The 27891-nt window shown below is 44.9% G+C and overlaps 1 protein-coding gene across 1 annotated transcript in view; it reads right to left on the reverse strand.

The window, feature by feature from the left end:
• The window catches only part of PRKCH (protein kinase C eta), a 223471-nt gene that overhangs the window by 23203 nt on the left and 172377 nt on the right, over positions 1–27891 (reverse strand). The gene's annotated exons all lie outside the window — the stretch shown is intronic.

Here is a 27891-nt window from a genome sequence, read left to right on the forward strand (position 1 = left end):
CTTCCAGACAGGGAAGGGGTGTGAGAAGGTCGCTGTGGGCAGGTGGTCAAGGCTATTACATGGAGCAGACGCAGAGGTGTGAGGTGCAGGTGGGCTCAGGAACCCCACGTGGTATAGGAAGGATGGAGAGGGGGCTCGCATGGGAACACGGGGGCCATCAAAATGCCAGGGCTAGAAGGCAAAGTTAGGTCCAAACTGTGAAGTATCCTGAATGCCACACTAAGGCATTCTGATATTTAGATATTAGGCGAAAGTGACCCACTGAAGCTCTCTAATTACGATTTCCAGCTGATGAGAAGAGATCCGCTGGAGGCAGCTGAAGCAGTCCAGGGAAGAGACGACCTGAACGAGGACAGTGACAGATGGAATGAAAACTAGGGGGTCGGTCAGCAGTGCTTTGGTGAAAACACAGTTAGTATTAAGGCTCGATGACCATTTAGAGGGAGATGAGAAGAAGCAGCAAAATTGATGACCCCTGGGTTTCTGTCTTAGATTCAGTGGGTCAGTGGGGACGTGAATAACCAGGGAAAAGCAAAACAGGGTAAGAAGAGGGTTTGTTCAGGTGTACCCCAGATACACAGAAGCCTCAGATATTATGGTGAGCACACGACAAAAAGGCACTTACCGTCCCTCGCCCAACCCCTAGGAGCAGCATCCACTTAAGGGCAGTGCGTTCCCAGCAGCAGAACTGTCTGGTAAAAGGCCTCAGTGGAGGCAGGAACATGGGTTGGATGCTAATAAAACTGTCTGCACGTGAAAGGCAGTGCCCCCCGAACACCCCCTCCCCAACACAGGCTTCTGGCGCCACCTCTGCCATCGCCATGCATATCCGGGCATCATTAAAGACGGAGGTCTGGCACCATGGCAAACTGGGAGAGAGTCCTACACACCGACGCCATTGCCAGCCTCTAAGCTCAGCCTCGGGAGAGGTCCAGAGAAGCAGCTTTGCCTGTGGGGCGACACCTTTATGCTTTTGGTCTTTGAAGGAATGACGTGCTCAGAGGCAGCCACGCGGACTTATCAGTAAGGAAAGGCTGCCCAGCCAGAAGGCGATGCTAGGTGCCTACGCTTCCCTGGAGGTTTGCAGTCGCCTGCCAGGTGGGAGGCTGCCATGGCCGCGGCCTCCTGGGGCTGTGCTGTTAGGAGTGCTGGCGGCCCCTCACTGGGCATCTTCACGTCCCCAGTGGGCTGTGTCGAGGCACTCATAGCTCTGTTCTCCCATCCCTGCTCTGACAATAAAGGTCTGTTGGGCTGCTTGGCCCAATGGGAAAGGCTGGTCTCTGTCCAGCCCAGAATCACGCTGTGGCTCAGAGGAAGCAGGTGATGACAGAACTGGCAAGACTGGTTTCCACACTGGGCCCTGTGAGTTGATCCAGCTGGACCATGCAGGTCTTACAGACAGTGGTCACTGGAAGACACCCAGGAATGAAAACCAAGTCCTGTTTTCCAGGAATCCCCGATAAGCGAGGTGAAAGCAGCAGAGCTTTCTCAGACCAGCCTCCTCTCTGTGCTTGCGCTCCAGGCGTCTCCCGGGTGTCAGGCAAAGATGTGCTGGGTACTTGTGCAGCCACCGCAGGAAAGCGAGGCTCCTCTGCCTCTAACTCAAACCCGGCCTCCGTCCTCCAATCAGGCTCCCGCCCCTTTCCCTGAGCAGAATCCCACTTCCCTCACAAGCAATGCTTTCAGTGGGCTGTGGAAACCATACCCTCCTCCACTGACCCCTAGACACACACACCCAGCGTGAGCAAGATTTGTTTAGCCAGCGTGAAGGCGGAATCCCAAAAGCACAGGTTGGGGGTGAGGATGGCACTGGTCACGGCCACTGCCAAGAGCACGGTCTCACGCAGTTGTTCTTCCAGAAGTGGTTTCAGACCCGAGGCCCTATTAGCGCCCGGTTGTCTGGCTCCTCTGGGGACTGATGCAAACATTATAATCTCTAACCTCGGCCAGCCGCCTCTAGTCTGTGGCTTCAGGAGAGACCAAGGCCGTGGGGGACCCGAGCCTGGGGACTGGCTTTATCAGCACCATGTTCCAGCCCAGCGGTCCAGGCTCGTGTGGTCCTGCTCCCGGAGCGCTCTGACTCTCTCACATTGCCAAACAGGGTGACTGCATTTCTGAACTCTCCTGAAGGGCTGATAAGCGCTGATATAATGCCTGATAAGGGCTCGGAAAGGATCTCCTTGGGTAGCAGAAACAAGTGCTAACAGAAACCCACAACGGTCTAAAGAGCTGGCCTGAGATGCTCAGGAGAGCTTGTCACTAACCACCCAGGTAAAGGGGTTTGATTGTCTACTGCTCAGCAGCTGTCACAGGTAGCAGGAATTGTTCGGGGAGGGAAAAGTGCTTTGTCATCAGTTTTCTAAGCTGCCCGTCACAATACCCTCTGCACACAGCAGTCTTGGAACACAGCCCCGACACTCAGGACACAGAACCGAGCAGCGCTGGGGATGAGCCTCAGCCTGGTCATAGGATGCCCCAGGACACAGAGGCAGGTTATATACCTCAGTCCTGAGTTTGCAGTCTCATTTTAGGCATTCTCAGAACCGGACCAGCCCTGAGGGAAATGCCATTGCTCGTTTCACATCAGATGCTACCTAATAGGACAAAACTCTCAAATTGGGATCCTAAGGGGGTTCGATTAAGAGCATAACATAATCCCAGGCTATCAGTTCTGCCCTCAGCCCAGATATCTCCAACCTCCACTGTGGGGTCTGTTCTAATGTCCCCAGCTAGTCAACTCTGCCCCTGGAGCACGCAGTTCGGAGCCCTACGACAGCACACCTTTCACTGCACTCCGGAAGACTCTGTCTACGCACCTGTCTCCCCCCGTGGCTGGGGCTGAGCCTTATTCCTCCTTAGTCTCAGCTCGGGGCTGGCAGAAGATGCTGACCAAAGACATAAGCAGAAGAATGTCAGATGGATAACAGTGAGTCGTGCTGGTCAGTTCAGAGCCTGTTTTATTTTTAGGGGAAGGAAGGAAGTTCCATAAACTTCACTGGGACTTTTGTTCCAAAGTAATTAAACCCATAAAAATCCATGCGCTTTACCCCTTAGAGAGAGATTCCAGGGGAAAAGAAGAGCCCTGAAATATAAGTTCAAATTCTTTGCTTTAGTGAAGCTGGAGGAAAGAAACTGCTTTAGGAGGGGCAATTATAAAGCAGAGAGGACCCAAGCATAATCCTTTCCCCTGGTTTACACGCAGACGGAAGAGGGTTTTCAAACAGATGCAAAGGTTACAGAACCATTTATGGCCACGGTCAGCTTCCGCTCTAAGGGTAAATAGACATCTTCACTTCAACAACAACAACAAAAAAGCAAAAAAGTCACCCTCTGACTCCCGAATTGAATATGAAATATGCAGAGGTCCGTTTTTGGCTTTGGAGCTCCTCAGCCTCCTCTGCCCACATGTAACTCGGCAGCCAAAGTTAACAAGGCTACACAATGAAGACTACAAGTTCATACAGGGCAGAGGCTCAGATCCTAAACTGCTGAATACACAGTTACGGGCTCATCACGCATTAGCTTATTGAGCGCTTGTATTTAATAGCTATACCTTTGTTATGCAAGCACAGAAGGGTAGAAAGAGTTATTTTATCCTCCCTGATGGTCTGAAAGGTACATTGTTCTTGCTGGGTAATCAGGGTTACTTAAAATGCCCACAGTGGTTTCAGAGAGGATTCTCAAGTGGTTGAAGACAAAGGAAATTCAGAAATTGTATTTATTTTGTTTCCACCATAAGCTATTCTGAGAGTCATAAAACATAATGACAAGAGACTTACTGCTTAGATCACTAGAATCAGTTACTCTTCCAAAAGAAATAAAGGACAGTGAGTTGAGAGCTGGCTCCCTGAACAAGAATGCATCTAAGAGGCTATTCAGTAGCTATTTTTAATGTATTTACAAAATTTTTATCTTGGAAAACTTCAAACTTATACAAAAGTATAGTGAATAACACAACGACTCCCACAGTGATCTCACAGCAAAAGCCGCTATCAATGCCCCATCGTGTTTCAGCTGTGTATTTTCTCCCTTGTTGACCCACCTGTTCCAGATCTGGAAGCAAATCCAAAACATGAAATCATCTCATTTATCCATACTTTAATATCTAAATCTAAATGACAACAACTTTTTAATGAAGTACAACTTTGCTATTAGTTTTCCTAAAATATACAGTCAATATACTATTGTAAGTATATTGCTTTTTGTCTGTTTGCTCATTTGGGGGTATGTGTGTGTGTCCAGAGAACCTGAAAAAACCTTCTGGGGATGATAATGATGATGATAATAATAATAACAACAATCAGTGTCATTAGTAGCTAACATACATTGAATGTTCACTAAATGCTAAGTGCTTTATCCATATTCTTATTTTACCTTCAAAACAACCCTATGAAGTAGGCTCTACACCAACATCATTTAGTGAGCCAGGGATAGAGTCAGGATTTGAACTCAGTTCTGCTCACCTCCCTCCAAGGCCTGGGCTCCAAACCCACTACAACAGGCACACTCTCTTCCATGCAGTACTATTGTGTCACTGGCTAATCCTCCTAGTAGACTGCTTCCTGAGAGGACTACATCAATTGAGAAACAAGAATCATCTGAAAATCAACAAATATCCTGACCCTGAATTATGCCCAAAGGCCATTTTTGTGCACATTATTAAATGCATGATCAAAATTCTGGAAAAATAATTTTTTTGCTTTGGTTCTTAGCTTGTGCATGGAGGAGCTGACTGGATTTCACACAATCCTTGAAGGTACAGGAGTAAGGGAATGCATAGCAAATCCCTCTCTAGTCGTCAAATATTGAGAAGGTAACTTGCTGCCCTCTTCTAAGGAAGAGAGGCTGGCATGTGGGCAAGAGTTAAGAGGTGGCATTTGCCAAGAGAGTGAATTTGGATTATGATCTTAGTTTCAAAACAAAACCATTTAGGGCCGGCTTGGGTTTTGAATATGTGGGTTTATATAAACTTGACATTTTTTCAAAGCAAGACGGACTGTATTAAATTGGTAAAAGAATTTTGAAAAGTCACTGAAATAACAAAAGCCTAAAATTTGGTTTTATCACAAGTTAGATATAGTAATGCCATTCATGTCACCTCAGAGAAGACATTTCAGACATTCATCCACCCAACAAACCTTTGGGTGCCATCTGTGAGCCAGGCAATATGCAAGGGACTCAGAATATTGAAGGGGGCAGGAAATGGCAGGAGCCTGATATACCAGGGTCCAGGGAAGATTTCAGTCTTCAGCCCACGAGTTAAAAGAAACCACTGAAAGGTCTTCCACAGGAGAAGGATAGCATTAATCTGATTTCACAACAAGCCTCCAGCCACAGGAAGGAGAATAGGTCAGAGGGGATGAGAACAAACATGAAGAGACCAGCTGGGAAGCTAATGGAGTATTCAGAAAAGAACTGATGGTGGCCTGGATCAGGGTGGGGCAGTAAGGTAAAGAGAACTCGATCGATGGAGAACTACTAGGGGAAAAAAAGCAATGGGATTTAGTAATGCAAGGATGTGGAAGGTAAAAGGAAAGAAGGTGTGAGCATGTTCTGGCTCAAAGAATTTATTTTGGACATACTGAGGTATTTTTTAGACATCTGAGTGGAGATGTTTAATGGGCAGCTGAATATACATGGCTAGAACTCAGATGAAAGGCCAGGCAAAGGATAGAAATTTGCAAGTCATTAGCTGGGTGTGGATGAGTTCACCTGGGGAGGGAGAATGGAATAAAAAGGAGAGGGCTTGGTACTAAGCTTTGGGAAGTGTATCCTGAGGATAACATCCCTGGTCTTTTTCACACTGAGACCACAAACACTAGAGAGAAATGATAGAGTGGGTAGCATAGCTGAGTGCCGGGAAGCTGGGATCCAACTCTTTTGCTTCCAGTGGATCATATGTGGTCCTGTTAAGATTTAAAAGGATTAGAAAACATTACCCTTTTACATTCAAAACCATCTTATGGATTCTTTCTAGGTTAAACTGTCAACCTCTGCTACATGAAGTGACGATTTGGAGAGTGTAAACGTAAGTCTTATTTTACAAAGATGTTTGTTGCTGTATTGTGCATAACAGCAAATTTTGGAAGCAAGCTAATTTATTTATTAATAGGGGAACAGCTAAATAAATTATGGTATATCCAGGACAGAATTTTGTGAAAGCTATTAAAATCGTATGAAGGGCAAAAAATGCAGGGAAATATTTATGACAGAATTTTTGTCTTTTGAAAGTTATTTCTTTGGGGATTATACAAATACTATTTTCATTACCTAAAATTTGGTCATTCTTGAAAAAATTATGGCAAAAATGACAGGTTCCTAGTCGTCCAATCTTTTCTTCTTAATGCTACACTACCATAAATCAGGAATTAACTTGCTTTTCTCACTTAATGAACTTTTGGACACATTTCTATATCCTGTAGATCTGCCTCATTCTTTGTAATGGTTACAAAAAATTCCATTATAAAGATGTTTCATAATTTAACTAGTCCCCTCTCTATGAACATTTAGATTGTTTCTAATTGTTTGCATCTTCAAACAATGGAGTAATGAACATTATTTGCACTCTTGTAGGAGGGTTAAATTTTTAGAAGTGGAAATGCTGTGTCAAAGGGTATGAATATTTAAAATTTAAATAGATGTTGAGCAACGGCCCTCCAAAAAGCTGGTACCAATTTATACTCCCACCAATAGTGTACGAGAGCATCCGTTTAGCTTCCTTATTCAGGTTAGATGTAATCATCCTTGTATCCTTGCCAATTTGCTAGGGGAAAATGATCTCATTGCTTTAACTTCATTTCCTGATAATTGAGATTAATCTTTAAAATATATATATGGTTAGTGGCCATTTGTATTTCTTCTGTCTGTTGCCTATTCACAAGTTTTACCTATTTTAAAATTTGAGTTATTTTTTAGATTCTTTTTTAGAGGCTCCTTATACATTATGGATAGAAGTAATTTGTTATACGGGTTGCAAATATTATTGTTCAGCTTGTTTTTGTTTTGTTTATGGTAACTTTCATATTTTTATATAGTCAAATCTATCAATCTTTTTATAGCTGCTGGGTTTCACAACTTATTTACAGACTGATACGATTCTAAATAAAAAAGCAGAACACGAAATTGTATTTTCAATATTCTCTTATGTTACAGTTGTTGGAGTGGGGGACAGAGGGAAGAAAGAAAGACAGGAGGGAAAAGGGAGAGGTGGGAAAAGCTAAAAGAAAACGATTACAAGTTTATTTCTAGGTTATATGTTTATGAATGATTTTTCCTTTTTTGTATTTTCTAAATTTTATAGGAATTACGTATTACTTTGATGGCCAGCGAAAAGTCATAAAATATGTATTTACATCTTTTGGCTTTAATCCTTTTCTTTGGTCTCTCTACTGTTTTAGGTTGTAATTCCCAAGGAAGATGTGGAGGGAAAGTGATCTACTGGTAGGAATGGAAAGGATTTATTCTGGAACCCAGGCCGTACGGGAACGTTGAAAAAGATCACCTTACTCGCTTAGGGAATGTGAACATTTGTGGACTCAGAATTCTGACCTGTTGTCATAAGCTCATTTTTTTAGCCACTGAAATTGCCAATGCTTGTGGATAGCACTGGTATTTTCCATAGCCCTACGACATGTCCCTGTAGTCTTAACCAACTTAAGTACGAAAATGAGGCCCCTGCTAAAAGAAGCAACATTCCCAATTATTAAATGAGGTCCCCATGCCATTTGCCCTCATGAAGTGACAATCTATCTGGTGTTTGTGAGGCTGATCTATTGCAACATCAGCTTAAGAACAAATACATGAGGCATGAACATTCATTATTATGAAGGTAAATGCGAAATAACTTAACTTTCCGGTAAATGAAAGTCGGTAAAACAATTTCCAACCCAGGAAGTGTTAGAGGCTCCTTTGTGGCTCTTTTCCCCCTACCTTTTCATACTTCTTCCCAACAGCTATTTGAGATGGGAAATGATCACAAAAATGACTCCGTGGCGAGTCTGGCTATTATACTCCCTTTAAAACGGGGCCAGGGACTCACGAACTAACCCCCCACAGACCAGGTGCTGGGCTCTAACCAGTGCTGGTGTTTGGTGCACTTGATATGCAGGTCGCCTGTTTCCACCTTCACTCCTGTGTACACACAGGACCAACTTAACTTGAGCAAAGGGACTGAAAGATTGCCCCTTGCCTTGTCTTATGGTAGGAAAAATAAGTGCAAAGAAAACATTCGTTGACTCTCTGGACAAATGCAAGAGGCAATGAGTTTGGTTAATGTCCACACTGCAGGTCACACACCTCCTTAGGACCATCCAATGAATGAGCCATCAAACCAGCAGTTGAGCCTTCGATATATATCTTTTCCTTCCACACCCCCCCACTCCCAGGAGGGTTGAAATTCCCTGGCTGAAGCGGCACAAATTTATTTAGCACTCCTTACAGTACTCTTATTTTATAGTTGCCAAGAAAACCTCTCTCAGCGACACTTCTTGCCAAAACGCTTCCTACGTGATACCTGACAGCATTCGCTGAGAGAGCCGGAGGCAGGGTGGAGGGCTTCAGACAAAGACACCAGGGAGATGACAGCCCCTTGGTGGTCAGGGAACTCCTGGCCATTGGGCCTAGCTCCGACCACACAGAAAAGATGCCAGGCCCAACGGCATACCTGGACTTGATGGTCCAGGGGGCACAAAGTGATCAACACGCTGAATCCCGCTTTAACTCCGCAGGCCCCCCGACTGCAGAGAGCCGAGTGCAGCTGCTCCATGGAAAACTACCTGCCAGGGCAGCGTGGCTTTCCAACCACAGAAATCCAACAAGGAAATGGAGGTTCTCAGCTAGCAAGACCGCAAATAGCATCAGTGAGTCACAGGGATACTGAGAGCCTGCAAGCTGCGGTCACGGTAGGCAGGGAGGAGACCCTCCCTGGCTGGCCGTCTGCAGGGCACGTGCATGAAGATGAAGGATGGAAAGATTTCCAATAAGGAGGAATCAGAGCGTGGCTCCCTCCTAAGCAGAAAGATTTTAATGACAATCAGGGTAGCTGTGGAGGAGGGGGGGCGATGGGCAGGGGCAGACGGATCCAACCAGGTTTATGTCGGACACACGGTGCCAATACCAACAAACGGGTTCACAGAGTGAAACTCTGTTAACGTTACCGGGCACACAGCACTAGGGAAATGCTAGCCATGGTTTCTGGAGACGATGGAGACAGTGTAAGGGACAATGAGACATCTTAACTTGTCTAGCTGCGGCTGGTTCCCTCTAAGGAAACCCAAGACTCTTCTGACTAATGAGACTAGATCCTGTCACTGGGGCTGGTTCCCTGAAGCCAGTCCACTGCGAAGAAACAGTAATGTCCCTCCTCTGCCAGGGTTACAGCTTGGGGCAAACAAGCAGCAGAAGCTGGTGCAGCCATTTGCTGAAGGAACATGCAGCCTTGCAGACCACGTGAAGGGGGACGTGGGTACTGCTGGGAGGGGGTGAGGAGGAATGTTTTATGACAGGAAGGAGATTTTATAGCCCCAACCCCCCCCCCCCCAAAAGCAGGCTGTTTTTGGCAAATGGCTAAACACAAATCTTTGCCAGCATTAGTAATACCTTATGCAATAGCAATCTCAGAGGGGAGGGGCTGGAAGAGCAGGGGAGGGGTGGGGAGGGAGGGAGCCCTCGGATGACCTGAACAGGAACTTTTGGCCACAATCAACAGGTCTCATCTGGTTACCTGCTCTCCCTATCCGAGCAGAAACCTGAGCCATCTAAACGGAAGTCTGAAAAAACCCAAGGACATCTATTCAGAACCACTCCCAGGCCCTCAGAATTGCATGTGAAGCTCACATCTTAGTCCTGGATTACAGTCAGTACTGCTTTGTTTTCTAATTATGTTTTGCATAAAAAGTCTTGCTTTTCCCAATCAGATTACAAACTCCAAGGGTAGGCCTGGAATATTCCACAGCTCATTCCCAGACTACTGATCACAGGCTGGACTCAGGACAGCAACACACATCTGAGTTCCTTTCCAAGAAGGAACTTTACTGATTTCCTCCTAACGCTGCACATGTCAGAGAAAATGTGCAAAGCATCGCATTTTCCCCTAAGATATCTCCCTTTGGGAGAAGTCATTGCTACTTCCTGAACACCTACCTAGTCTGTTCCCGGTACTTGGTCTTGTAACCAAAGAGCCCAGGTTTTTCAAAACAGGCATTTAAGTTGTTCACTTTGAAATATGTGAGTACTTGTCTGTGGAGACACTGTCCAAAGACTTGCCAATTTTATGTAGTAGTATTCTTCTTAATAAAGGTAATCTGTTAAATGCGTAAGAGTCATCATAACTTCCTAAGATCTTAAAAGTCAACAGAATTCACAAATCAGGGGGAAAAGTATTTTTAGCTTATGCACCTTATTTTTACTTTAGAAAGTATCACCAAACTTGTAAGCAGAAGTAGAAGACGAACATACTTTTTGAGAGGAGACTAACATTCTTCTTGCCTAAATGCTGGACTAATCTTGATCCAGTAAATAAAGTCTATTTCAGTTTGGTCACTTTCCCCAGCTCCTCAGTTTCTCTGTTAAAACACTGTTAAGGTCACAAGGTGATCGACCTTAGTCTAAACAGTTACTAACCCCGGATTTCATTCCATAAATAATCCATGCCACAACATTATACATATTCCCATATGTATATTACAGAGGCAATTAAAGACCTTTTGCAAATATAAGGTTTCATGCAGCAATGATAGTGGGGCATATTTTACATTTCCTAGGGAACCATAGTCCATGCTGATGATCTGGTAACAAATCCAGAGTGATCAATTCTGAAGACAGAGCAAATCTGAACTTGTGGCCAAGAATGACGGATGGGCAAATACTCGATTATGCCCTTATGGAGCAATACAGCCCCCATTTGCCTCTTTCAATCTGCTTCCTTCCCCCTCCCCCGGGCAACCTTAAGGAGGTTATTCGACTGACTTTTGTCTGCCTGTTCCTAGGAAGTGGTGTAGTGTGAGGTTAAGGGACTCTGGAACCAGGCATCCTGGGTTTGAGTCTTGGCTCAATTCTTTACTAGCTGTGTGATCTTGGGCCATTTACTTAATCACTCTGCGTATATTTCCTTATCATGAAACACAGATAACGAGAGTTCCTGCCTCATGGGGAATTATGAGTGTTTCAAATATGAATTGCTTAAAACAGTGCCCACAATGCACTGAAGTGCCATGGAAGCATTAGCTATTATTTCCTCGTCAACAACAACAACAAAGAAACACATAACAGATAACAGCATGGCCGGTTACTTAAGATTTTTATGAGAATCAAAACCAACAAAGAGGATACACGGACTTTATAAATTCTAAGTAACTACGGTAAGCTTTTGAGTTTGAGGCAGGGAGGTCTATTAGGTTATTAAGTGACACATCTGGCTTATAAACGGCTCTGCGGGGAAGAGAGCAAGAAGCCAAAGCAGCGTGCCACGCAGTGCCCCAGCCTGACGCCAACAACGAGCAAAACGTCTCAAGAACTGGTGCAACCCCATCATCCAACACCTTCGTCTCCTCTGCACGTCTTTGCTGAGACCACTTTCTGAAGCACTAAGATGTAGGAACAAAGATCTCTGTTCAGCATCAGCAGCCCTGCCCAGCACAACGAGAAAAGGTGGGCTTAAGTTGAACTGCCAGGCAGTTCACTACAGGTGATCCATTCTTTCAATCAGACTAAGCTGGAGGAGGAGAGGGAAGTCACTAAATCCTGTTGTTGCCTATCAATACCATCGCTGTGGCCGGGGACATTTAATTCCATTCTGAAGAACTGACATGGGATCCACATCTCACAATGCAATCAGATAAAACTCCACTGGTACACCCAGTTCTCGTTTTCTACTACCCTCTCCCTGCCTAATTATCTAGGACATAAACCCAGTTATGCAGATGGGTCTCGTACATTCAATGATGTGATAAAACCCAGGTCCTGCAAGGCCACTTTTGGGAGATGTTGTTTCTAATTGTTCACTGTTTAAACAATATGGTGATAACTGAAGGTATCTTTTCAGTGTGTCTAAATCGATTAATATTTTTTATCACGTGTTTTCACAAATGAGCAGTCAACTCCGGGTACCATTTAAGAATTTCTATCAAGGCCACTGCACTGGTGTTCACCTTCCTTTACCACAGGAAGCCAACAACGGTCACAGGTATTCAAAGGAAGGGGCAGGCAGAGAGCACAAGTTCCAAAATCCTGCCTCGGGCTGCTATTTTATGATTCTCATTTTCCCAACTAAAATGTGATCTCCAAGGCGGTGCCTCCTTGTTTTCATTTTTCTATCTTTGTATTTTTGAGTTCCCTTTGGTGCCTAACACCGTGCTTTGCACCTACTGAGCCCCTAATAAATGGCTGATATTCTTTTTTTTTTAATAAACCTATCTATCTATTTATTTATTTATTTTTGGCTGCGTTGGGTCTTCATTGCTGCGCAAGGGGTTTCTCTAGTTGCGGCGAGCGGGGGCTACACTTCGTTGCGGTGCCCGGTCTTCTCAGTGCGGTGGCTTCTCTTGTTGCGGAGCACGGGCTCTAGGCGCGCGGGCTTCAGCAGTTGTGGCACGCGGGCTCAGTAGTTGTGGCTCACGGGCTTGGTTGCTCTGCGGCATGTGGGATCTTCCCAGACCAGGGATCCAACCCGTGTCCCCTGCATTGGCAGGCGGATTCTTAACCACTGCACCACCAGGGAAGTCCCCAATGGCTGACATTCTGAAGAGCATGCTCCCTCTGCCATCTGGTGTTGGTTTGGTCCTGAGACCCCAAAGAAGCTGGATTAAGGGAGGACGTGGGGGACTCTTAGGAAACTGGTTGATTCTGGTTTGTGCTGGAACCCTGGCACCCATCTGGGACCTCTGGAGCAGACATGAAGCTGCCATTGCCTACTGGGGTCCTGTCTTAGAGGTGACCTAGGACCAGTACAGTACCCCAGGAACCTTTGTGTCTCTGAACACACTTTCAAGTCCACCCCGCTCCAGACATGAATCCTTCCTGTCCCATCTAGAACCAAACCAATTCCATCCAAGAGAGAAAGGTAAACTGGCCCTGCTTGGTGACTGCCTGTTCATGTTGGGCTGATAGGTGAGAGCAACCTGTGTTCCTGTAAAAGGAGGATATTAAAAATTCTGTTGACTTCCTAAACAGGATGTATGTGAATTCAACTGACTACTACAGGACACAGTGAACCTGGGAGTGGATTCTGTCATTAAGACGGTGGCCATGAGCGGAGAGCACAGGCAGTCAGGCCGGCTGGCTGAGTGCTGCTGGGCAGCGGGCAGGCTGGCATCTTGGTGCACCAGGACCTTCTGAGGGACACACATCCTACCCTCTCCTCAGAGGCAGCACAGGGGGTCAGGTGGTCAAGCTGGAATGCAGGTACTATCTGGTGCACTGTCTAGTCAAGGGACAAGGACACTCGTTCCAAGCAAGAAAGCAAGGTTTCTTGCCTCAGCTCTGCCACCTCTCTGGGCCTCAGTTTCCTCATCTGTAAAAGAATGGGATGGGACTCAGTGACATCCCCTCTCTACTGCTCACATCCAGTCAACCACTAAGAACCGACAATTACGCCACCTGATTATAGTTAGAATCGGATGCCTTCTCTGCACCACACTGCCATGGTCTCTATTCAGCCCATCTCTTCCCAGGTGGATCACTGCACTGCCTAACTGGTCTCGCGTCCCCTTTTCTCCTCCATTCTCCATGCTCTACCAGTTACTTTTCAGAACTACGTTTTGATCTTGTCCCTTGAACGTCTGAAACTTTAAGAGGCTCCTGTCTGGTTGTAGCATCCGTAATGCTCCACCACTGGGCCTCTGCCGGCCCTGCCTACACTACTTCCTCCCTACACTGTCCTCGCCTGCTTTACATTCCCAGATGAGCACCGTGCTCTCTGGTGGACAAAGGCTCTCTGCGCCTAGAGCAGCGCTACTCAAAGTGTGGTCCGCGGACTGGTACTCACCTGCAAACTGCTACTGGCCCACAAGGACGTAGAAAATGAATGAAGTAGCAATGAGGTAAATAGAAAACTTGAGAATCAGCATGCAGAAACTTTTATAACTCTTCAACAGTAATTTTATGTCTGTTGAATCTAATAAAAATGTGGGTTTCTATTTATGTCTTTTTAAAAGTTCATTTTTCTAGTAATTTACTTTTATTACATTTTATACAAGTATTGGTCCTAAATGGATTGGAAAGGAAGAAAAATCCACTGGTTTACCACTGCAGATAGTTTGAGGAGCTCTGGCTAGCATCTTTCTTCCTTCTTCTCTACTGGGCTTGTCTGACCACTTCAGTCTCACTGAAGCCCCTGTGCCTCAGAAACTTCCTGCGTCCCTTCCTTGGACAAGCATGATGTCTCTCCTCTGTGCTCCAGGGGAATTCGCTGCATACTTCTAATTACAGCATTGATTGCACTGACTGTAATTGTTGTTTTCCCTGCAGGTCTCTCCCATGCTTAATTCAGCCCTCTAACCTCAGAGCAAGGTGCCTGGGCTGAGTGGGCAACTAAGTGCTGATTAAACTGAACAAGACCTAGTTTTTTACCCTAAACTCTGGTGACATGCCCTTTACCCATACACCCCTTGAGTATAAAATTCTTTTGGCCAGTGTATCTCCCTCAAATACCTAGTTGGTGTTCTGTACATAACGGGTGCTTAGGAAATGAGGAAGAAATAATGGGAGCGCTTTCTGCATTTGGTGGTGACTTCTTCGTGCCACGCAGCCAGTTGTACTCAATACTCTGGCTCTCAATCTCGTCCTAGAGTTAATACAAGAAAGCTGGGCTTGTAGGTTACAACAGCGCATGACTAATGTGTATGCCTGGTGATTAAGCATCCTCACAACAGTGTAGTATTATAACCAGCCAAGACAAATTACCCCTGTACATTTTGCATAAAATTAAAAGGTTAGTCCGGGAAGAAAAGGAATAATAAGATTCCTGAAGTCCTTCATCATTCTGAAAAGCTCATCTGATGTTTTTTGTAAAAGGCATCTCATGGAAAACTCCAAAACCAGAAGGGACAGAATATTACAGAAGAATCGACTTAAAATCTCAGAAAGTCCTTTAAGCCAAAACTAAAGAACACAATTCCCATCATACGGGACCACTTTCTTTTTGAAAGTTGATAAATCCAAAATCGTCACTGGGAGCCAGCGGTTCTCTGCATTTTCCAGAGAAGGCAGTCTGAGAACACATTTCCTGAACCTCAGCCTCTTGGGTTCTACTCCTAGATTTTCCCTTTGAAGCCATGGAAAAATTCTCTCCCCTCCTCTCTGCTTCAGAGACCTTTCTTTTAAAACGGTTATGTAATCGCCCGCGTTTTCAGGATGTAGTGTATGAAATTATCCCAAGGGCTTCTGAAGCCAGGGCCCCTAGGTTCACTTATGGTTAAGAACCAAACAAGCAAGCCCCAGAGACAGAACAAGTGATTTTTTTTTTTCCCCTGTTGGAGAAGGGAGTCTTCCTCATTCAAATTAAAAATAAAGGATCAGCTGATGAAAGAAAAATCACCAACATTTAAGATCTGAAAAAAGTGATTATTTTGAAACAGAACATTCTGACTGACTGATGTAGGTAATGTACAAGCCATGGAGTTCCACCCACTCTGATGAACCCCAGTTTCACTCTGAGTGTTACGGCCATTCTGAACAATGTGTTATCTGCCTATAGGGCCTGGGTCCCGTTGACACAGATGTGAACTCGGAATGTTTGGTCTGGGTTACGTGACACATTCCTGGCCAGGAAGGTGGTGCTCTCTCTCCTCCTGTAACTTTCCATCAATGCAAACGAGGTCACAGAGGCCGGGAGGCAGCAGCGACAGGTCTACATGGGAGAGACTCATCAGCTGAGGCGGGGTTCGTGCTTTCTCTTCTGCAAAAAGCGTTCACACCATCCTGCTGGCACACGTCGGGGAGGCCACAGATGAGTCGAGACACCCTCCAAGCCATTGCTCTGGGGATGCCTTTTCTTCCTTGCATGGCTCAGGAGGCAAGATGCTTCCTCTGCCCTTCCAGGCCCTCAGAGGTCAGGACTCAGGGCCATCAGAGAGGTTCTGCCTGTTCTGGGCTGGGAGTGGCCCCAGCAACTCCTGACTTCTGGCTGGAGCCGAATGTGACAGGGTGAGTGGCCTGAGGGCGTGTCCTTTCCTAGGGACAGCGAACATGGCCCGCCCTCTTGGAGCCACCGGGGGACGCTCTGGAGTGGGCATTCCAGAGACATCTATTCACTCTGCATGTTGCTCACCTGCCCAGTATTGGCTCTCAGGGAGCAGAGCCACAGAATTGATCATTCTAGGTCCTAACTGGATGGAGACTGTTAACTCTCCCATTGGCTGGGGTGGGGAGAAACCCGTGGGATATGTGAAAAGGGGAAACTCAGGGATACTATTTGCAGGGGCTCCACCTGAATCCTTAAACCGAAGTAAGATGGGAGTTCACCGAGTGGGACTACGTTGTCAGGTAAATTCCAAAGCAGCTAATAAACACAGTCTTCCTCACGTCTCTAACCACTCCTAAGTGTCTCCTTTCTGGGCCCCTCCTCCACCCTCCCTTGAAGGGTAGGCGGTTCCCTGAGGTTCTGTTCTTGGCCCTTGCCTGGGTTTATTTCCAGCACAGCTGCTAGACCAGATGGCATCTTTGTGCAAATTAGAGAAAGGCACCCTTTTCTCAAGACGTGTTACCACCATTACCTAGGAAATTCATAGTCATCACACACATTATCACAGACTCTGACGGAGGGGCATTCCCTGGAGTTGCTCAGCACACGGTCTGGCCAGTTGCGCAGTGGAAGCCCATGGATTCAAATATCACCCTGGACAGATGGCTCCCAAGTTGAAACCTCTACCCTGACACCTCTCTCTGGAGATCCAGAGATGCCCGAGAAGTTAGCCATTAACTGATTTGGGGGCAAAGCTACCAGGGATGTGTCAACCCTTCAAACCCAAAAGGATGAAACTGGACATTACCCACTGCTGTCTTCACTCAGTTGAAAGTTATAAAGCAGAAACTAACACACCATTGCAGAGCAATTATACTCCAATAAAGATGTTAAAAAAAAAAAAAAGCTTTAGAGTTCTCTGCGGGAAATCTCGGAGTCATCTTGAATGCCTACTCCTTGGTCTCCATATGCAATTCACCAGGGTCCTCTCAGCTTTCCCCCCACTCCATCTCCCATCCCTCTTCTCTCTCCATCACTGGCACTGGCTTGCTTCAAGCCATGACTAGGTCTTGCCTGACTTACTCCAAGGACTCCTACCTGAACTCCTGGCTTCTGGACTCGCTCCTCTGCACTCTATTTCACACAGCACACTTATTTCCTATTAGTCTCTTTTCTCCAAAGCTTCTGATGGTTTCAACTGACAGGCCAATAAAACCCAAACCTCCTAGCCCACATCCAAAACCTTCCACGTTCTCACCCCAACTTACCTCAACTGCCACCCGCCCCCTGCTCTGGTCCCTCAATCACATTGAGTCCTCATGATTCCCCAGCACAGGACACTTCCTGCCCCCAGGCCTCTGCCCCTACTGTTCCAATTACCTGGAAAGTATTTCCGTATTTTGCTGCTAACTAAAAACCTATGGCTCAAGTGCCATCTCTTCTCCAAAGCCTCTGCATCAGAATTAATAGCTTCCTTTTCTGTGTTCTCATCGCATTCTGTTTTCGTTTCACTTTGACCATTTATGGTACCATGCCTTAAGCTAACTTATGTATGTGTTTGGAGCCACCAGTAGACTAAAGCCTTGAGGGCAAGGACCCCGTTTTATGTATCTTCTGGTTTTCAGAGCCAAACCCAGTACCAAGCAGATGTGTAGGACATACTGAATGAGTAACTGAATGAGTAACTGAATGGTGGAGACGGCTGCTTCATGGTCAAACAAAGGCCACGGAAAGACTTAACGATGGTCTGCTCTGAGCCTGCATGTTGCAAACCCCAGCCCAACAAGGGAGAATGAGTGCACCACAGTATGTCAGGCGGGGTGAAGGGTACTTTCCAAACCAAAAAGTCCATTTAAGACAAACATGCATTGATGCCATAACTCACAACCTGCATCAAATGTGATTCCTGGAAACCAAAAGCTCTTGGCAGGGGGCTGAGGCTTGGCACCTTGGAAGAGAGTTGGCAGGGCTTGGGGCTTCCTTCTGAAGTTCCCTTCTGCCTCTGCACAGCTCTCCAGGCCCTGGACTGACGCAGCCCTACTGCCCATGTTAATAACACATTACAGGAATCTGGACATGACTCAGAACAATGCTCACCTTGGGAAGGTGAGAACGTGGATGGGAAAGAAGCACCGCCAAGTGGGATGCTTACGAATCTAATTAGCAGCACCGTCTTGAGAGCAGAGCAAAACAACTGACTATAGGTTCTGAGTGCAGTAATGCCCTCAAGCTCCACTCTTTGAGACACATTTACAGACACGAGCAATCCGTCTAAGAAAGACCATTTACAGCACAGGGTCTCACGTGTGAGACAAACCCAACCACCCGACCAGCATTTTTTCACCTCTATCCTATGTAATGCCAAACCTCCTCTTATCTGAGATTGGGTTCCCCCATTTGGGTGAAAGAAGTGACCAGGAGCACGAATCTACCAAGACAGAAACTGGGGAGGGGTAGACTGGCTTTGCTTTTCTGACACAGTGGAAAATGTGGGTGTCTGCACATACCACTGCCCTTATATTCTGTCCTCATGCAGAAGCCTGACTAGCACAGAAAAAAAAAGGAAGAGCTTTCAAAGTCAGCTGATCATACGCTTTTCTGGCCATCTAGATTCCTGCTTCCTGGATAGATGTCACTAGGATGGCCTTAATAATATCATTAACCAAGCCATCCTCCATCACTGTGCCTAGAGAGGGGGAAAAAAACCACACCCTTATCAATATCTACAGAAGAACAAGACTCCAACCTCTGTATCACCTTGATGCTAAGATCTGTGCCCACTCCATCCCCTTTAATGTTTTTGCAACAGGGGAGTTTCTTGAAACTAATGACAAAAAAACTTGCCAGTTGCCAGTATCCTCATTTTCATCGTATCAGATACCATCAGCATCTTGTGATCTTTGGTTACTTGGAATCAAGGATATACAGTAATTTTCAGTAGGCATTCCCCTTGTCAATAGCTGTGTTAAAGGCTGGGGGAACCAAAGGGAAGGAGCTACTAACAGGGAAATTACGACTTATGCATATTGATTCAACTTCAAAGAAAACAGAGTCTAGCTAATTCCATTTGAAGACACCAGTGCCTTAAAAGAGGCTTTGTGGAAGGCCACTGGCTGCAGGAACTTTCCTACTGCATTAAATGTCTGTTCAGGAGGAGTCACTGTGTGGCCAAAGGGAATAAGAGGCAGTCAGGTTCCTTCTTAGGGGCTGTCTTTTTTCTTTCTTTCTTGGTCTGAGAAAGAGCCCCATGGAGCCATAGGGCAGGTGACTGATAGCCTCTCCCATCCTTAATGAAAGTCTCGGTTAAGGATAGTGTCTGGTTTTCTAGGAGACTCACTCTTGACACTGAAGAGAAATTTTCTGGGAGAGTGGCAGGGGGTGGGTGATGGCTAAAGAAGAAGGGAAGATGAGCTTTCCAGAAGACAGCCCACTCAAGAAGCCAAGGCGTTCAGACTTGGCTTGGGAGGGTCATCATCGCCCACTCGAAGGAGTCTGCAGTCCAGGGCTGGCATGTATGGTAACACCACGTACCCCCCCGACAACCCCCAGCTGGGGCTGGGAAACTTCCACAGCCCCTCTGATTGGAGGCCCGGGGCCACAGCGTGGTGGAGTTCCTCCTGCTGACTCACGGGAGCTCCACAGAAGTGTGTAGAAATTCCATGATGAAAGATGATCTTTGTGACATTTCTGCCAGTGCTGGGATATTCCATCAGATTTCCTAGAGCAGAGTCTGGCCGCCATCCAAACTCTGGAGGGATGGCTCAGTGTTTCCAAAGTGAGGTGGAAAAGCTCCCTGTGGTTGTAACATTCTAATAAATACTGCCCTCGTTTCCTCTGAGGACCCACAAGGGGACCTACTGCAATGGAAGACTGAACCAGGCCTGTGGGCACTGATGTGGAGCTAAAGGACATCTGGGAGTTTTGGAGGAAGTGAATGAGTGGCCAGGGCCCAATGTGGTCTGGCCTTGGGTTCCTTGTTTTTCTTTTTTAAACTGAACTTTAGTTGTACAGACACATGAGTTCTATTTGGTTAGAACTGTGGGACTGTAGTGTCCCCTTTGGTCCCTATTCTGAAGCTATTTGAGTCTGAGACCCCGTTCAGCAACAAAAGAAATGGACAGAGAGGTAGCTGTCTGTCTCTCTCATCTCCCCTTTCTGCAGCTCTATCGAGTAAAACTAAACATGAAAAATGCACTTATTTCCTTCCATGTCATTTTCAAGAGCAATTACTTTTACTTTTTTATATGCTTACACTAGAATACATGCTTCCTGTAGGCAGGGTCCTGGCCTATCTTGGTCACTATGATATCCTTAGACACAAAGTAGGTCTCAATGAATATCTGTTGCATGAATAAATGACTTAACAGATGCATAAATAAATAGATGAATGTGGACCCGTAAAGTTATGACTACTGACAAATTTATCTCTCATGCAAATATATTAAAGTATCATGCAAAGGACATAACACATGGGACTCAGGGGAAAAGCAATTTTCTTCCATGTGTCTTTCAAATGAAGATAGTGACCAATGCTAAAAAGATACTTTTAAACGGTTAATAACTAAATTTCCAATTCATGGCCTGGGAGAGAATAGTCCATGAAAAGAAAATGCTGGGGGAATTCCTTTCCTACAGAAGAGGGACCCTCTAAACTTCTAAAACATATCCCCTTTTCTTTGGTTCTGCCATCTCACAGAAAAAAAAGAAAAAGTTGTAGAATGTGGACACCTCTTTGTAGGGTGACTGTGCAATGTATTGTCCAAAATGGGCCTCTGAGTAAAAGGGGGGCGCTATTCAGGGGGAATCACAGGAGCAGACTGGGGCTTCCCTGGGAAAACTAAGATACGGGGCTGACCTACCTCTTCACCATGTAAGCTACCCACTCAGAGTTAAAGCAATTTCTTGAAATTCTTCTCTTGAAAGTGCTTGTCCTTTCCTGAATTCTTCTCATCTTAACTCTTTGCCGAGTTGTTATCTTGAGAACTCATTCTTAGGAAGTACAGTATCTTGAGCTTCTCTGGGAAGTTATCAGTTCTAGAGTTAACTCTTTACACACCAGGTGTGACCCAGGCCACCCTTCCTGGATCACGTATCAAGTGAGATACTATGAAAATGCTCTGCAGAGTAAGCCCTCGATGCTTCCTCTTTCTTTTCATGCAAACAGAACATAAAAATATACCATAGCTGCAGCAAACTGAACAAAGCCCAGCGGCCCCTCAGACAGGCTTCGGAGGGAACGTGCTTTTTAACATACTCACTTCCTTTGGTAGTGCCACAGCACAAAGATTACACTCAGCCTTCCCAGCCATAAAAGCTTCAGTTTTTCCCATTCTTGCTGCCAAAGCTGAAATGCCAAGAAATGCTGGGAACTGTGATTATACACCCTTCATATTTTACACTCTGAAACTCCAAGGAATAAGCTGTGGAGAACAGAGTCTTATTTCTTAAATGGCAGCTGAACAGATAGGGCACTCAAGCTTTGCGGAGCGCGGCTGAGTATTTGCATGGGGAGAAACAAACAGAGACCTCACAGATTTTTCCCGTCTGTGTGGACCTTCCTGGCATGTGGGGCAGACGTTGGCTAGCTTTTCTCATTTCTTTCTTTTTTGCTATTTTTTAACTTTCTGAATGACTCATCCAGATTCTTACGGGAAAAAAAAAAAAATCAATGCCACACATATAAGTCAGTCATAAGGAAACTCAGCAACTGCCTCTGACAGGTTTGAACCTGTCTCTTTACAGACAAGAAAACAAAATTTCAGTGTTCTTTAGGCCCAAACTGAATCCTCCTTTTTTTAGAGTAGCAATAAAGCGGCCAGCCTGACGGCATTTAGATCTCAGGTTTGCTTTGTCAAAATTTTCCTCCCAAGCTGTAAGTTAAGTCTTAAGTTAATTTCTCCGCTACAGAGTATTTTTCTCAATTCCAGCATCCAGTGTAGGAATTAGAACAAACACACACTAACCAAAAAAACTGGTCTTCCTTCCTCCCTCCCTCCCTCCCTTCCTTCAAGAATTAACACAATGGGTACCTCACTCAGGAAGGGCTCATGATGGCAAGAGCTGTTCTTCTAAAGGGTGAATTTCATGACTCACTTATCACCTGCTTTCCTCTATTGCCCCCTCCCATTTCTTTGTCAAAGGAGTGTTAAAATCCTCACTCAGGGCAAACTTGGGAGGCGCCGGCTTCTCATTGCTTGGATTAAACGAAGATTTAACACCCGCTCTTGCTTAATTCACAAGATCTGGAAGGCTTCCACATGTTTACAGAGCATAAGAGCTCACGTCTGATTTTTTTCCCTCCCTTTGCCAGTGCCTGCTCCAGTGCTTTGCAGAGAAAGGGGTTTGAGAAGCTGCTGGTAAATGACCACTGTGCACCAAAGCAAAGCGAGCACCACGCAGCCAGCGTGGACATGAGTGCCGCTGCTCCTTAATCCCGTGATAAACATAACCACTGATGCAGCTGCACGACGTGTAGGGCTGGAAATAAATTTCTCTTTGTAGCTATATAACTGCAATAAACTTTTATAAGCCTGTTGCATGATCTCCACAGACCTGCACAGTTTCTCCAACAAGAGCAGAATTCTTTGCAGGTTTGAACCCTCACCCACAGACCCTGCTTGGAAAAGAGGAGGAGTCTCAAAACTGCTAGCTTTTTTACAGGAGTTTAGAGCTGGTCTTTCAAAAGGCTTAGGAAATCTTCAAGTGTATCCTATAGCACCATTTGTTTTTCGATAGGAAACACAGAGCTTGTGTATATGTAAACCATTTCTGGCAGGACATACAAGAAATGGGTAACTGGTTGCCTTGAGAAAGAGAAATCAGGAAGCTGGACTTAGCTTTCACTGTAATCTTTTTAGAATAGCTCAATATTTCTTTTTTTTATCATATGTATGCATTAACTCATCTAATTAACTTACATCGACACTGCTCTTTAGTCAATAACTAATACCCTGTTGATACCCATCTTCATATCATTTATCTCTCCCAATGTGTTCCTCTGGACAAGCTCAGTAGCTAGAAATAAAACAGAAATGAAGAGAAGAAAGAAGAAATATTGCTATACCATGTGCCAGAAATGGAGGGATACCAAATGAAAATGAACAAGGAAACCAAAGCTCTGGATGCCAAGCCCTGATAGAGCCATGACAAATGAGAGAAAGAGCCTGAGGATCTTGGCTCTTCATCCTGCACCCCCTGGAAAACATCCCTTCCCTTGCTGACAATTCCCTTTCACTCCCTACTGACTGATTTCTCCTCTTCCTCTGCCCATCCCCCACTCCTTTTGCTTATTTCATTTAAAAATATTGGTTCTCAAAAATCACAAAGGTAACACATTCTCACTACAATCAGTGTGATACAATATGAAGATACCTATCGAAAAATTAATAACTGTCCACCCCATCCCAAACTTGTTTTGTATCTGCTCTCCCACAACTTCTTCCATGCACATATCTATGTACAGTTGGGTTTTGCTACCTTTTTTATTTTTAAGCAAAAAGTGGGACTTAAATGAGCATATGAACCATTTAACTTATTTTTCTCACTGATTTATCTATCAGGAAAAAACCACCCAGGTGAATAAATGTAAATCTAACTCATTCACTCTTTCAATAGTTGTATAATATTCTGCAGGGTATACTGTAATTTATTTAACCTTTCCTTAGGAAATCTGTCCACCTCTTAAATGGGTTCACTATTCAAGTTTCTTCCCTGCGTCATTTTCTTCTTTATAACTGATAACATGTATGGAGAATTAACTGATACCAGATATGGGGATAAACAAGCAGCATGAATTGAATTCTCAAAATAACCTCATGGGATAAGCAGAACTGTCATCCCCATGTTATAGATTAGGAAACTGAGACTTAGAGGAATTAAAGAGTTTACCCAGTATCACAGAGCTAGTACACTGTGGAGGTAAGTTTCAAATCCAAGTTTGATTCCAAAGCCTTGCTCTTAACTGTAAGTCAATACTGCCTCATTTGCACACTGTTGCCACGCAATCAACCTGGAGCCTACGGCCACTGTCTTCAGCGTTAGCCTGGTATTTACAACTTTGAGATGGGTCAGTTGACTAGGCGTTCCACAGGTACCTCTAACTCGAGGTGTTCAGGTCTTCATCTCCCCCATCCCCACACCTGTGCTCATCCTCTGCCTCATCTTTGCAAAAGGAAACTCTGAAGAGCCTATTTTTTTTTTTCCTTTGCGGTACGTGGGCCTCTCACTGTTGCGGCCTCTCCCGTTGCGGAGCACAGGCTCTGGACGCGCAGGCTCAGCGGCCATGGCTCACGGGCCCAGCCGCTCCACGGCATGTGGGATCTTCCCGGACTGGGGCACGAACCCGTGTCCCCTGCATCGGCAGGCGGACTCTCAACCACTGCGCCACCAGGGAAGCCCTGAAGAGCCTATTCTAAAGTCACATCAACAATCAACTTCCCACCATGCCTGCTGCCCCTATAATCAGCATCAACAAAATTCAGTTAAAGCCCAAGTCTTATTTAAGAGGAATAACGTGAGCTATTAACATCACAACTCACTTTAGTTAACCAATTACTAGTTATGACGCTGCTGATCTTACTAGAGAAGAATGCAACACATCAAACAGATACTGAATCAAGAATGAAAAATTACATGGATGGCTTATGATTGCTCAGAAATCAGTGATTGCAAAAAGATAACCAGAATGAACAATATCACACTAATCACATTTCCTTCTTTGACAGGTAAACTACGTTGGAAGAACCAGATTGCCTCCAAATATCTAAAAGGCTTTCTTGTAGAAGATTTGTGTTTTTTCAGTTTCCTCCTTATAGGTGGTTCAGAACCAGTGAATGGAAGATACTGAGAGATACTGTTTGGGTCAATACAAAGGTGAAATTTCCAAGTCATTGATGCCTAAAAGTGGAGGGAACAAGTTCCTTTTTGTTTGGAGGTGTTTAAATATAGACAAAATGACCACTCAGCAGGCTATTAGGTATTCATGCTTTGAAAAAGAAGGGTATATAACTGTGAACTCCCTTCCAATCCCAAGGTTCAAAAATCATGTCAGTGGGACATGGATCAGGGAAGTATCAAGAATGTAGGACAGAGATTCTATATGTGAAAAAGCAGGTTTGGAGGGATATTCTGAAGGTTGGAGGAGCAGTGCCAAGGGAGGAAAGAGAAATGAAAGGTCATACAGTCAAACTGCCACCTTCCCATTTTGAGCACCATGCACGCACTTTGGGAACCGGATCCCTCAGTGACGTCATTCTCCAAGGTGTGGGGCAGTTTGCCTGTCAGTTTCACTCCCTTTTCTTTGCAGCTGAACCCAGAAATTCATCAGTGTCTGGGCATTTTGGCCAAATGGTAACAGGGTGCTTGCACCAAGTTATATTTCTTCTTAGGAAGTTTGCTGATAAGTAAAATTTGACATTTGCAAGACAATGGAAAAAATTCCACCTTCAGGCAGACTATTTATCAAAAGGCAAACAGTAATAATACCACGTTCCGCTTAGCTATTTCTCCTGCCAGGCTTAAGTACTGGGATCCAGGAGGAGGATTTGGTCTCAACACAACTGGAAAACATACCCTCCAAGACTAACATACACAGCTCAGTGAGCCAAAAGAATGACAATGCCCTCATCTAATCCTCAGCTGTTCTCTCGCGTCAATCCATGGTGTGTTCAACTCCAGCAGGTACTATTCTCCTCAGGGCTGAAATTATTTCCAGGTAGATTTTGTACTATCAAGTAGTTGCAAAGCACCTTGCTTCACATAATAGAAAATGTTGAAAATTGAATAAACGTATGAATGAACCACTGCGATGGACTGAATGGCTGCATACCTCCCAAATTCATATGTTGAAGCCCTGACCACCCCATATTTGGAGATGGGGCCTCTGGGAAGTAATTCAGGTTAGATAAGGTCATGAAGGTGGGTCCCCCATGATGGGATTTGTGCCTTTATAAGAAGAGATGTTAGAGAGCTTGTGGCATGTGAAGATACAGCAGGAAGGTGGCTGTCTGCAAACCAGGAACACAGGCCACACCAGACACCAAAATGGCCAGCATCTTGCTCTTGGACTTCCCAGATTCTACAAGTATAGACATAAATTTCTGTTGTTTAAGTCATCCAGTCTATGGTGATCATTATGGAAGCCTGAGTAGACTAGGATGATGACTCACAGACAAGGAGTGATCACAGCCGGAAGGCCAAGGCTTGACAGAACTTAACTGGTACAGCAGCAGCAAGGTACCTATTTTTGATATAATCACGTTGCAAAACTCGTATTGGGGTATATTCAATATCATATGTGAGATTCCCTTTTGAAAATAATATTTTTAATGATTAAAAAGACAATGTTTGTTCAATGTAGAACATTTGAAAAGCATTAAAAGGGAAATAAAAACCACCTACATTCCCTCAGATACTCAGACAACCACTGTTGATGTGCTGATAAACATCCTCTTGAACTATTTTCTCTACAGAGAATAAAGCTGACAAGGAATGAGGTCTTCTGGGGGGTTTCTTCTGAACCATGACCATCACTGCACTCACAAAGTCACCCTAAAGAACCCCATCCTCTTACACTCACAAGGACATTACTGAGAAGTGGTTTTGTTTTCAGGATCCTAATATGGATATGCACATCCTATACTATCTATATAGAATCAACACTGGTTGCCTATAGGGGTGATTAGGGATTAACTGAAAGGAGCACAAGGAAACTTTCTGGGATGATGGAAACGTTCTATCTGTTATTTAGAGAATTGATTACATATTGTGTACACTCATCAAAACCTATCAAATTGTACACCTAAGATCTACAGGGGTGGGGGTGGAGTGAAGTGGAAAGGCAAATACAACCCACTGGGTAACACCAATACTCATCATTAAAACATGTGCTCTGATGCATTTTTCCAAAGAATGTTCAAAAGGTGAACATTACTGAGCATGTACTACATACCAGGCTCTGGGCTAAAGGCCTCACATGCACCACTCAGGTGTGCATTTCTAGGATCTGCATTTTATCAATGAAGAAACTGAGGCTTATAGCGGTTACGTAACTTGCTCAAAATTACACAGCTCGGAAGTGGCAAGGCAGAACTGGAACCCAGGTCCCTCAAACCCCAGGAAAAAAAGTTATAATAACACGCATGCCTTTTGACTCAGCAGTAATACCTCCAGGAATCTGTTCCAAGAAAAGAATCAAAGACGGATCCAAACAGATGTGTACAAGGCTATAATAAATTCACCATTATTAATAAATCAACTTAAAGGTACTATAAATTAAGTAGGTCCATATGGTAGACCACTCTGTATCATGTAATATTAGGTTTAAAAGAGAATGTAGATGACTTTCATGATGGGGAAAATGGTCATGACAAATTAAGTGAAAAAAAAATCAGGTTAAAAATGTATATATAGTATGACCTCAATTTTGTTTCTTTTTTTTTTTTTAAAGTAAATACATTTTAAAACTCTAAGGAGGGCTTCCCTGGTGGCGCAGTGGTTGAGAGTCCGCCTGCCGATGCAGGGGACACGGGTTCGTGCCCCGGTCCGGGAAGATCCCACATGCCGCGGAGCGGCTGGGCTCGTGAGCCGTGGCCGCTGAGCCTGCGCGTCCGGAGCCTGTGCTCTGCGGCGGGAGAGGCCACAACAGTGAGAGGCCCATGTACCCAAAAAAAAAACAAAAAAAAAACTCTAAGGAAATATATCTGAAGAAAATGATT

This window comes from Grampus griseus (genome assembly GCF_964374135.1).
Source record: "Grampus griseus genome assembly, chromosome: 2".
Lineage (NCBI taxonomy): Eukaryota > Metazoa > Chordata > Mammalia > Artiodactyla > Delphinidae > Grampus > Grampus griseus.